The sequence below is a fragment of the Buteo buteo genome, chromosome 13, assembly GCF_964188355.1.
Source record: "Buteo buteo chromosome 13, bButBut1.hap1.1, whole genome shotgun sequence".
Lineage (NCBI taxonomy): Eukaryota > Metazoa > Chordata > Aves > Accipitriformes > Accipitridae > Buteo > Buteo buteo.
In genome coordinates this window covers 5,248,561-5,260,963 of record NC_134183.1, presented here as the reverse complement: position 1 = coordinate 5,260,963, position 12,403 = coordinate 5,248,561, and the positions used below count along the sequence as shown (strand labels likewise).

General features: G+C 47.8%; 1 long non-coding RNA gene and 1 other non-coding gene across 2 annotated transcripts; one reads left to right on the top strand and one right to left on the bottom strand.

Moving 5' to 3' along the window:
- Positions 1 to 1,238: 1,238 nt before the first annotated feature.
- LOC142038424 (uncharacterized) lies at positions 1,239 to 3,661 on the bottom strand. Its single transcript, XR_012652575.1, has 2 exons — positions 2,650 to 3,661; positions 1,239 to 2,285 (listed from the first exon to the last, which is right to left on the bottom strand). It is a non-coding gene; the product is annotated as an uncharacterized LOC142038424 (long non-coding RNA).
- On the top strand, positions 2,853 to 2,924 carry TRNAT-CGU (transfer RNA threonine (anticodon CGU)). Its single transcript has one exon. It is a non-coding gene; the product is annotated as a tRNA-Thr (tRNA).
- Positions 3,662 to 12,403: the final 8,742 nt, after the last annotated feature.

Genomic DNA, 12,403 nt, shown 5'->3' with positions numbered 1-12,403 from the left:
TCCTGCATCTCTGATGGCAGACAGGGGTCTGGGATATGTCACCCCACTCTAAATATCTTTTGACCCATGTAATGCAGCAGGGACTCTCCTAGCTTGCATAACTTGGGGCAAGTTTTGTCCTTGGAGCCAGCTGCTTTTTGGACACAAAAAAGGGGTTAGAGCATATGACTAGTAAATTGCAGATTGTCCCAGATGTATAACCATAATTATTTGGGTTAATGGTGATTTTAAAACAACTTTGCAGTATAATGTGTAAGCATGTTTTCTGGCACAGCACTTAAACCCTTATTCCCTCACAACGAGATCTTTGTGCCTTAGCTTGCTAACAGACAAGCTAGTTAATGTTTTGATGCAATAGCACATAACATAAGGCTTACAAGTCACACTACAGACTGTTTCTGAAAAGAAAGACAGAAGACCTGGGCTGTGGCACCAAATGAGGTAGATGGCACTTAGCTGCTGAAAGGCTGTGCTCACTCTTTCCCTTTTCTACTGTAACACAAGCAAATTGCAGGTTGCGTTTTATGAAACACTGTCTCTCTTGGCCACTGTGTGGCTTTTCTTAATGTGCTCAGGCTCTTATTTAAAACCTGAAGGGTCACTGGGCAGGGTTGCTCTCAGCCCTTCAGTAATCCTCTGGTCTGCCTGAGCACTTGTCCTGTGTGACAGAGAAATAACCCTCAACCAAGCCTGTCCTTTAGCCTCTTGGATTGAAGCACGGACTAAGGAGCCGAGCTCTGCCCGTGCAAAGCAATGATTTGGGGGAGTTGCCATGAAGAAAAGCAGCAGCAGCAGAGGAGTTTGCTTTCATTTGTGGAAATACTGCGTAAGCAGCAGGGCTGGGTGGTAGGTGCAGTGGAGGTCCCCCCCCAGCAGAGAACGGACGGGCTCTTCGCTGCCAGAGCAGAGGAGGGAGGAGGTGCACTGCCAGGGCTGCCATATGCAGAGGGATGTGGTTAAACACCGGCCGCCTGAAATGCAAAGTCCAGGGCTGCGGAGTGTGCAGGACGTGGCTGAAAAACAGCCGTGAGTTCTGCAACCCCAACAGCTCCTGCCATCCTGCTGTTTTTGGCTAAGTTACTCCTGGCGTTGCTGGGGTGCTGGCTTCCCAAGCAGTTGTAGCATCAAAAACATTAGCCTTAGCATCAGAGACCTGCTTGGAAATATTTGGCACAGAATTTGTATTGAGATCGAAAAACAGGACTTACCCTTAGGAAAGCAACTGTTCCTCTTTGGAATGAGCTGTTCAGACCTCACATGTTTTATTTATTTGTGCAAGGAGCACATTGCAAATGCAGTATGCGTTCTTGTAACAAAGGTTGTGTAACTCGGATCTGATTAAACAGGCAGAGGTGCCTGGTTACAAATTCATAGGTATAAAGTAAAGGGAGGGATTATATTATGTCAGACTGGTAGTAGGTTCTAACTGTGCCTGGATTTTTTAATTTTCCTTTTGTTTGTTTGGTTTGGTTTGTGTTTTTCAGGAGGAATACGTAAGCCAAAAATTACCAGATTACTTTCAGCTACCCAGCAATGGTTGAAAACTAGAAACCAGAATGAAAAATTTCAATGCAAAGCTAAATAATGGTTCAAAACTACATGCTTCAAATTCTTCCCTCCTGACCTACAGCTAGCGGTGATAAAAATGAGAGCTGATTCATTTCTTGGGTTTTAACCAAGCATTAGCCATAGGACTAAATATTTGGTAGCTGGAAGCCCAAAAGAGGAAATATTAATAATGTAGTATTGTATTTATGATTTATGCTCTTATGATTTTACTATGTAAACAGAAGTTAATGGGATTGAAGTAAAATGTGAAAATTGAGTTTGAATATCAGGAAACACTTCCTGACACAAACCCATGTTAGATCGCCTGATATTGTCCCAAGGGAAGGGGTGGAAACAGTGTTCTTGCTTGGCACACAGAGAACGATGGGAGGCAGCCTACTGCGGCAATGGCAGGGCCGTGCCCGGAGAGCCCCAGCCAGGTCCTTGTGTCTCGCGTGGGGAGGTTGTGTCCCACGGCAGGACGGTCCTGCGAGCAGGGCTTGCTCCCACTGCTCTTGCTTTGGGGGGGGAAGCCTCCCTCCCCCCGAAACTGGGAGACGGGGCCAGCAGCGTCTCTCGTTATCAGGTGCCAGACACTGGAGAGCATCAGGGCTGCGTGCGTAAGCTGAGCGGTAGGGTTTTGTTCGTACGAAATAGCTCCCGTTTGTCTCTTGAGGCAACTCCCGGTGTTTCCGTAGCGATGCGCAGCTTCGCTCCGCCACGAGAAACATCAGGCGCTGCGAACGAGGAGAAAGAAAAACGAACGTTCACCAGCGATTTCACGATCTTCTCCGAGCGAGAGCGCTGCTGCCCTGGCCGGGGACGCCGGCGGGACCCGAGGGAAGGGTCAGCCGCGGGGAGCGCTGCCCGGGTGGCCGGAGCACGAACGGGACCCTGAGGCGTCTCGCTCCGGGGAGACGGGGCCAGGGGGACCGCCGAGCTCTGCAGGCCGGGAAGGGGCCCGGCCACCGCTCCCCGGGGGACGCGCTGCCCTCCACGACCCCCCCGAGCTCCGGTCCCACCGTCCCGGGCGGTTCCGCGGGGCCGTCGCCGCCCGCCCGCCCTCCCGCTCCCGGTGCCCCGCCCCGCGCCCGCACGTGCCTGCAGGAACGGCCGCCGACCGGGCGGGCCGGCCCTGCGCCCTCCCGCCGGGCTCCCGCCTACCGCCCCGCACGGCGAGGGGGCTCGGTCCCCGGTCCCGCCGGCGGCAGCTCCCCGGGCTGGGTCGGGCCGGGCCGGGCCTGGCGGAGGGCGGGCGCTTCGCTGGCTTCCACTGGCGGCGCGGGGGTGCTGCTAGCCCGTCAGGCGCGGTGGCCAAGTGGTAAGGCGTCGGTCTCGTAAACCGAAGATCGCGGGTTCGAACCCCGTCCGTGCCTGCCGAGGCAGCGCGGTTGCGCTGGCAGCCCCGCCGCGGGGGAGGCCGCGGACGCCGCCTCGTTTGCGGCTCATTTTATTTTATTTTTTTTTTTTTTTTTAATTATTCGCTTTCGGGTGTGGGAGATCCCGCTCCGGCGGCCTCGCTTGTCCTCCCAGGGAGCCCAGCGCGGCGGGGAGGCTGCGGATCCCGGGGAGCGGGGCAAGCAGCCACCAGCGGGTGGCCGCGATCTCCCGTGGATTCCCACCGCGCTCCCCGGTGGGGCGGCCGCGGCCGTGGCGGTGAGCCCACGGGGTGGCATCGGTGCGGTCCAGCGGGTTGGCAGGCTGCAAGACGGGGTCTGCAGCCCGGCGGTGGGGACGAAGGGTCCGGCGGGGGCAGAGCCCCGCGCCCCGGGGACCCCCCCGGCAGCCTCCGGCCCCGGCGGGGACGGGCTTCTCCCGTGGATCGCAGCGGTGCAAAGGGAGCACGGAAAACACTTGCTTGCATGGAGGGATTTCTCTGTGTTTGGCTTCAGGACGGCTTGTCTCGAACGCAATGAACCGTAGTTAAAATAAATGTGATTTGTTCGCCCTGCATCGCTGTGGGGGAAGTGTTGGGTGAGCTTGGAAGTGATGAATCCCTCTTGCTGTTACTTCCTCTAGAGGTGCTGGTTTTGATGTAATTCTCACGTATAGAGTCCTTCAATGGTAGAGGGAGGCTGAATCCTGGAATAAACAAATACAGCTATGAAAAGCTCAGCGCGGTTGTACCGTTTACGCCAGAACTGACCTTGGTTGCTTGGTTCTTAATACATAAAGCTGTGCAAAGCTTTACACGCGTGCACAGGCATTTCTTCTGGCTCTGTATAACACCACTTTGATTTTTGCTGCTTTCAGACAGCTTAAAATATGTAAAGAATAGAGTCATTTCATTGCAAAATCACAGTAGCCAGATACCTGGGAAGAGCTGAGGAGACCCTTGCAAAGAACTAGCTGCTTCCTTTGATGCTCAGAAAAAGCTGGATTTTGCTGTTTACTGTGCCACACTTAGCCTGGGACTGGCTGGGTAGGAGGCTGTTTGTCTTTCTCAACAGGTACTGAAAGTATGTGTGTGTGTGCATGTAAGGTGTTTGGGGAGGTTTGTACAAAGCAGTTGTACAGTACATTATTAACAAGCCACAAAAAAAGCCATAGTACATTTTGATATAAAAAGAGGAAATGCAGTTTAGAACTTATTTAGAAAAATGTAGACATGATTTTACTTGGAAAATGCAGTGCTGTCAAAATCCTGTCAGTTTTGTTGGAGGCTTTTGAGGATGAAAGTTCCAGCTTTGAAAGACCCTATTTTGACTTTTTTTTTTTTTTTTAAGTCTACAGTGTCTCACATTAGAATGTCAAACCAAAATGTTTCTAATGATTCAAAAGCCTTCTCGCAGCTTTTGAGAGAATTTCAGAATAGTGTGGGTTTTTTTCTGGTTGAAACCAATTGTGAAACCGAGGTCCTCCCTGAAACAGGCTTGCCATCCCATAAACCCAAGCAGCTGAGTCTTGCCCAAACGTGTGCCATGAACCCAGGACTAGGAACCAGGTATTTCAATAAAGCTCTGTCATTGCTCTTCTCTATGGCCATAAACACATCCAGGCAGCTTACCAGTTGCTTAACTTCAGTCTCTGCAGAACTGGAATATTCGCTTCTAACTCATGGATGTCTTGTGTGAAAGGTCCTTTGCAGGCTCTTTGCCCAGCTCCTCGAGGAGGGCCCCACAGGAAAGCTCTGTACCAGGACCACTGTTGTGCATCTTCACTCTTGGAACAAGCTCATCTGCCTGGATCCTTTCTGTTCAGTAACATGCAGTTCTGTGTGTGCCATCCTGCCCACATTGTTGTCTTCAAGGCTCCCCAGCTCTTCACAGACACACTGATCCCAGGGCACAGGTGTTTTTTTCTAGTCTTCAGGACCGTCTTTTTAGGGCTGTTGGTTTTGCTCAGCACAGCACAGTCCTGGTGTGCGATATAGGCCCCTGCTCACCCCCTAAGTATGACTGAAAAATGGTGTGTTGGTTGTAGTAGTCAAGAAAGTCCAGAGGAAGCCCAGGAGGTGTTCCTGTACTGCAAAGAATGGGTGGAGGCTTTGCTATAAATACCACATTTCAACAGGTAAAGCTTTTGGAGCAGTTTGTTGCCTCTGAGAAGTTCTGGTTGGCTTATTAGAGCGAATGGAGCTGCACCTCCGGGCTTACATGTAAAGTTTGCACCAGGGCAAGATACTGTGCTGAGCCTCTTGGAGACAAACTACTAACAGCCCTGGCTCAGGCAAGAGACAGTCTGCGAGTTACTTGAGATAACTGAGGGAATTCTTGCAGCAGGAGCTCAGGATGTGAAAGTCTGGCCCCATGTGTGTCTCTGTCACCTGGCGTGTACGCTGTGCTTGGCCTTTCTTGGGACTGCACAGTTTGTTAACAAAGCTGGAAGCCAACAGCTAGACCCCAACTGATGTAAATTAGCAGAGAGCCGCTCAAGCTAACAAGACTGTGTCAACTGACTCTGTGTGTGAGCAAAGTCCAGCCTAAAAATAAAATCCATATAAAATGTCTTGCTCATCACATCTAAGCAGGGTGGGTCCTGCTGCTCCCTCCCCTCCTGACTCACTGGTGGGGGCACCGCTGGGGCTTTTGGTTCTCCTCACTGCCCTCTCTTTGGTGTCTCTGCGTCTTCACTTCTTGTGGAAGCTCCCGGCACGGCAGGGTTGTGTTGAGGCAGGTCACGTGTCCTCTCGCCTCCCAAATTCCTGGCCCCCTCTTCTTACTCACTCAGGCAATACATTTGATTTTGGCTTTAATTTAATAGCTGAAGTCCTGAAGTGCCAATGAACTTTAATCAAGATGCTTATGATCTGATCATAGTTGTGCTGGAGATGGTTTTGGGTTGGGTTTTTTTTTTGCTGGGTGAGGGAGAGTTGTTTATTTTGGACACAAGTCCTGACCAAAACCATAAAAATTTTTAGATGTCCCATTTGAGTTGCTTTAAGATCTTTGATTTTATTCCAGAAAATACTGAGCAGCCTCCCTCTGAATATAAAGCCTCTATTAAATGAGGAGTTATTAAATGAGGATTAAAATCAGGCCCCTTTTAATTACCTAATAAAAACACATTACAATTAATGTACGTAAAAGATGTGTTACTGCTGAAAATCTTGGCCATATTTAGATACAGAATTTCCTGACATTTCTGGTTTGACAAACGAGTTATTCAGTATCCAGATATCTTCATGACCCCTTTAAAATAAGTGTAAAAATTAATCAATTATAACAGCAGTATTTCTGAATTGTGTACTATACGTATTTTTGAGAAGCTGACAGAAAATGCTTGCTTTTGAAAGGTAAGATGTGAATGGGGACTAAAAGCATAATGTTCTTTGTTCGGATTATAATAACATCTTCAGTGCTTTGTGACTCTCCGGAGTGTCTATCGCATCCTCCCTAGGGTCAAACTTCAGCAACTGAAAACCAGTGTGTTAGGAACACAGGAGGAGCTGTGTGTTTGGTTCAGAAATAGTAGTGAGATCATTCAAAAGCCTTGCTCAGACCTTGCTGTGCAGGGGGTTGTCCCAAAGGCTATTCAGATCCGCTTGTTCTGTTAATAATGTGCTGGATTGTCTTCCCACCTCTCTTGCTTTTTGCGTATCTCTCCATGGGATGGCTGATACTTTTTTTTTAAATAAAAAAGGAGAAAAAAAGCTCCCACAACCCAAGCCCTGAAACCTTGAACTTCGAAAGAAAAGACATGTGCTGAGTTGTGCAAATAGAGCGTGGCGTGCCAGGTGTGACCAGCCAGGCCATGGGCTGGCGAGAGCCCTCGCTTTCAGCGGCAGGGCTGGTGTCCCAGTGGCCAGGCCCTGCCTTTGTACGTGGTGAACGACAGGGCCAAGCTGGGAGATGCTCAGCGACTGCAATACAAAACTGCGATAACATCTCCTGCAGATTAGACAACTAAATGTACAAAGTACTTTATAAAGCTGCGACTGCTGGTGAGACCACCAACAAACAATTGGGGAGGAGGCAGTGATCTTAGATGAGGCAGGAGAACAGTATTTTCAGTATTGTCTGAATCCCAAATATATGGCTGTGTAAATTAACCCATGAGTAAATAAACCCCGAACGGTGGAAATCTTCACATGGCTACAGCAATGTGATTCCCATTTCCATTATGCCTGGAATTTAATGGACTGCTGAAGTTTGACCAAAAGGCATTTCTTGTGTCAAAATGAAAAATTACAGATCAAAAGGGTGACTTTGCAGACAAACATATCGATCTAAAGCCTGGGTGACACAGACTTCCTGGAAGAGAGCCCAGAAGCATGTCTGTGTTTAAAGTCAAATGGCTGTAGCCTTTTACCACTGATGAATAAAAAATGTTTTTGTCTGCATGCAGAAGGCTGAAACAGAAACAGAATTTACTCGATTTCTTCTGCCGGAGGAGCAGGTACGTGTTTGCAAATAGTAATCCATTGAATGCTGCAGTATTCAGTAATTTAAAAAATGACAGTGAGGTAAGAAATAAGAATTTTTTTCCTCCCTTGAAAACTCTGTGTATGGCAACTGTAGGAAAGGCAAAGTGAGTCTCTTCATTCTATGTTCAAGGGCAGTTGTGAAGTTCCTCCCTGAGGATCCCAGTTGTATTGTTGCTTTGGTACAGGAGTAGCCACTCTTACAGAGGTCCAGTCCTGAGGATGGTACTGTCATATATAATTAGATACTAATGAAAAGGTCCAGGTGTGCCTCCCTGGCCAGGATGAATGATGGGGTTGGCACAGCATGCTGCTGCTCTTCCTCTGAGATCAAGGTGTAACGTCATGAGCAACGGTAGCAGGACTTTGTGAATGAGGTCTGTGGGCACCCAGGAGAGGCAGTAGGAGTCCTTACTGCCATGCTGGCATAGTGCAGAGTGGTGCTTGGTGCCTTGGTGTCCCAAGGGAATGCGTGAAAAGAGAATTTAAATGAAAAAAGTGGTGCTGAATGGCAGTGACTGCTTCTGTGAAGCCCAGAAGATGCCAGCTGACACTCCAGGCAGTATGTCTGGAATGAACTTCAATTACGCAGGGAAGGGGGATGGATGGGAGATTTCTAATCTCATCTCCTCCACAGTCTGTTTAACCTCAGCAGCACGGGGGCTGCTGGTCACAGAAGCCCTGCTCCTCTCCCTCGTTGTCTCTCAGGTGCTTATTCATGTTCCTGACTGTAAACGGCATGAAAGAAACAGAGGTTCAGAGCCCAGGCCTGGGAGGTTTGTGCATGGGGGTTCTCCTCATGCATGTGAGTACCCTCTTGCATTTACCACTGAGTGAAGTTTACTGCAGTAAGCAAGCTGTTGCAGGATGAAGGCCAGTAACATGAGTATAGCTTTTATTATGACTTCAGTGTAAATTGGAAAAAAATTATATTAGTCCTCATATGAATGTCCTATTATGGAGAATTATTTCCTTTGTGTTCAGCACAATACAGCTCCACTGGCCCAGTGATTATGGTGACAAAGTCAGGCTTCAGAGTCCAGCCGGAGACATCATGTCAGCAGTGCAAAAAACATCAACAACAAACAGGACAAGAGCGAAAGGGCACAAACTGAAAGACAGGAGGTTCCGTCTGAACATCAGGAAAACACTTTTTCAAGTGAGGTGACCGAGCGCTGGAACAGGTTGCCCGCAGAGCTTGTGGTGTCTCCATCCTTGGAGATATTCAAAAGCCATCCGGACACAGTCCTCGGCAGCCTTCTTTAGGTGACCCTGCTTGAGCAGGGGGTGGACCAGATACCTCCAGAGGTCCATTCCAACCTCAACCATTCTATGAGTCTGTGAAACTCCTTTGCCTTTGAAGTTTGTACTGTTTGCTGCTGCCTGAAAGACATGGGGCCAAACCTACCCCTGTACTACCAGCAGTGGCTTCTTCAGCGTAATGCTCGCTGTGACTGTGGCTTGCCATCTCATTTGTGGCAGCAGTAATTCAAACTGTAGTGCTGAGTTGGTATAGTCATCTACGTTAAAGAATTTAAACTGCATATGAATTCAAGGCAATGACAGCCTAATATAGAATTTAATGTTTACTGTCTTCGAAGAAGCTATAATAAACTTAGACAGGAAGCTCAAACAAGAGATGGAGCAATCAGCTAGCATTGCAAATATGTTAGAGGGTTCTTGGGAGCCCAGCCTGAAACGTTTGTATGTTATTGCTGGGCACTGTGTCCATCAGTTGAACCCAGATGGTCATAAGAGTTTGATGGCGTTGTGCAGTTTGCACTGTCACAGCCTTATTGGGACTGTGAGAATTGTGCATCTGAATCAATGGAATCCTTGTCACTAATTTCACAGGAATTGTACCCAAGCTCAAACATGTATTTCATCATAGCAAGAGGAAAGCAGAAGGCACATGAGGTTTCACTGGCATGGCTGGGTTTAAAGCCTCATTTCTTGCTCCCAGTGTGTAGATGGGAGGAATAATACTGTGGTAGCATCTTTAATTTTAAGAAAGCATCTTGTATAGCCCTGTGAACACTGTCCCCTCTCAGCAGTCACTGCAAAGCCTTGGTGCCTGTGTAAGACCTGTGCAGTGAGAAATGAGCTCCCACTCTGAGCCCGAGCCCGCTCCCTGTGAGCCTCTGCTTGAGCTGAACTCCTGACTCCTGTCCTTTCATCACTCCGGGCCCAACTACAAGAGTACTTGTGAGCTACCAAATATAGAATGCGCGCAGCCTATTTCACAACTGGAACTTGCAAATGCTGGAGTGGATTTCATGGACTGAAGCCCCCCAGGGAAGGAGCATTACAGTAAATAATGTTAGTGCATTTGTTTAATCCCTGGGGATTGTGGAACGTAGGATTAAAGTGGGCTAAGGGGATTTCCCCATTGACAGCTGCTCCTCTGTGCACAAACACACACACACACACAATTTTTTTATACATAACTTGTTCAGCCCCAAGGAATTTAAACTGCTTATGGCACTGTGCATAACATGACCGTTGTTTCCACATCTGGTTACACATATCTGTCTCCTCCAGTAATTGTCTTTAATAGACACAATTGGGGATGAGGTAGTTGTGCTAAGAAGAGACATAGCTCTGTGTTTGAACAGGAAACCATTATTTCTGAGCTTAATCATAGCTCGTTAGTCCTGTGATTTTCTTCTCTCCCCCGTATACACACAAGCACACACGCTTTAAATATGAAGGCCCCATTTATGGTTGGGCATTCATCTTGTATTGACAATTTGCCAGAGGTTCTTTGGACGGGCAGAGCCTTGGCCAGTAAGCGGAGAACCTGACCGTGTCTGAGCAGTGACCGGAGGCTGGAGCTCACTGGCAATACGTGGGTGCTCAAAGCTGAACTGCCAGCTCACAGTAAAGATCTCAGAAGGACTGCAGTTTCTGTAAATCCTTAATGGGCTTGGCTGCTCAGTGTTCCTGCAGAGGTACATGGGGTCAGGCGAGCTCCTCGCAGCATGTCGTATTTGCACATTTCAGAACTTTTAATCATAAACTTGCTATGCCCATTGTTCTGATAAAAAAAAATATCTGACTCTGGGTCTCCGGCACGGATTCATATTTTCAGGTGAAGACAAGCGAATTTCATCCTCTGCCAGCAGTGGAGTTTCATTTATTTCTCTCACTACATTGTCTTCAAGTTTAACTTCTTTGACAATCCAGTCTCTTTGTCAACAAGGTCTGATGCTGAAATACCAAGCTGTTGGCTACAAGCCACGCTTGTTTACGTGCTGCTTTGTACTACATGCTGGGAAGTTAACAAATCAATGGATCTACTTGCAGAGAAAGGTATTGCATAAGCATAGGCAGGATCGAGAAAGCAAAAGTCAGATTAATGCGTGCATTCAACTAGACCAAACCGCATCCACAGGGTCTAAGTGTGTCCCAGTCCACTCTCTCACCCACAGAAGCTCCCACCTGACTTCAGAGGTATCACACCAGTCTTCCACTTTGTGAAGCCTTAGTGGAGATCTATAAAGAAGCTACTACATCTGGTTTGTGGCTCTTGGAAAAATGTTTTATTTTTTCCAAACAGGGCTATTTTCAGAAGTGATAGAATCTATTGTTCCGTAGTTATTGTTCTGGGCTATTGTTGGTCTAATGTTATTAATATATTAGCCCTTTGGCTGCCAAACGGCTTGAAACAAACTGCTTATGTTTATTTTTAGAATTGTGAAAGTTGTGATGCTTTACAACTTGATATGCTTGTGATTACATCTGAACTGAATGCAGAGCTAATCCTCTTCCCAACTCCCATCCAGACAGGGGCTGTGGTCATGCATTCCCAGCACACAGGTTCTGCACACCACGGAGAGCAGCCAGCAGGTATTTGTGAGAGGAGATGAAGTCCAAAGACCTGACCTTCTCAGGTATGGAAGTACCTCCTGCCAAGGGCGGACTTGCCTGCAATGTGCCTTATCCAGTTACCACCAAAGGACTGCCAGCAGCTGAGCACATCTCGTGGGACTGGGCTCCCTGCATAAGAGCTCCCGCTGGGCAAAAATGTTGTGTGAAAGTCTTGCCCTGCTCTCATGGAAATTAAGAGGCGCTTCACATCAGTACCAGTGGGGGCAAGATGAAGACAAGAGGCAACATGTATGAAGCTGCTGAAAATAGCAAATTAAACGGTTGGTCAGGACATCAGCTAAGCAGTATGCCAGCAGCTTAATTAGGAAGAAACTCCTCCATTCCCTGGCTCGTGCTCTTCCTTCCATACATGTAGGTACATTATTTGCTATGAATTTGTTGTGCTCAGCATTGGCCTGTGGTGTTACAAGCAGCTCTCTGATACAGCCAAAGAGCAAGAACAGTATTTAAAAAAAAAAAAAAGGAGATTAAGAGGTTGGTAGATGTAACTTGCAGTCTCTGTAAGAGTAACAGTCCCTTAATTTCTAGAAGCTGTTGAGGCCTTTTCTTGTTCAACTCAAGTGATTTCTACAGCATCCATGCCCTCCACCAGAGAAAAGGTCAGTGTCTTTTACACAGTTTTTGGAAGTCTTCATTTCTACCAGTAGTCACTGGGCCTCATCACTGCAGAACAAATTATTGGGTGTCTCCATTCCAGATGGTCAAGAAATTCTTCATTTCTGTTCCTTCTGCCAGTACGTCTTATTTCCAAAATGCTCATACAACTTCTTCCCTCTTTCAAATCTTTTTGCCCATGGTCCATGATTCACTTTGCATTCTACTATCAGTTTTAAACAACATGTTCCTTGGCTCTAAATATTCATCAGGCTTCCAGCCAAGGAACACGTTCTTCTGTGTACAGGATGGCTTCGCAGCATTGATCGGGAGCAGTTACATGACAGATCAGTTCAAGTTCTCTCTGACGTGTTCTATCCACGCAAGCTAGGTAGAGTCACTTGCCATATCCATAGTGATGCTGGTACCATAAAGCTCTGAGCACGCAAAGGCTTCTAGTGCAACCTGCATACACGTGGCTGTCTCATGTGGCTTCTGTATAGACAC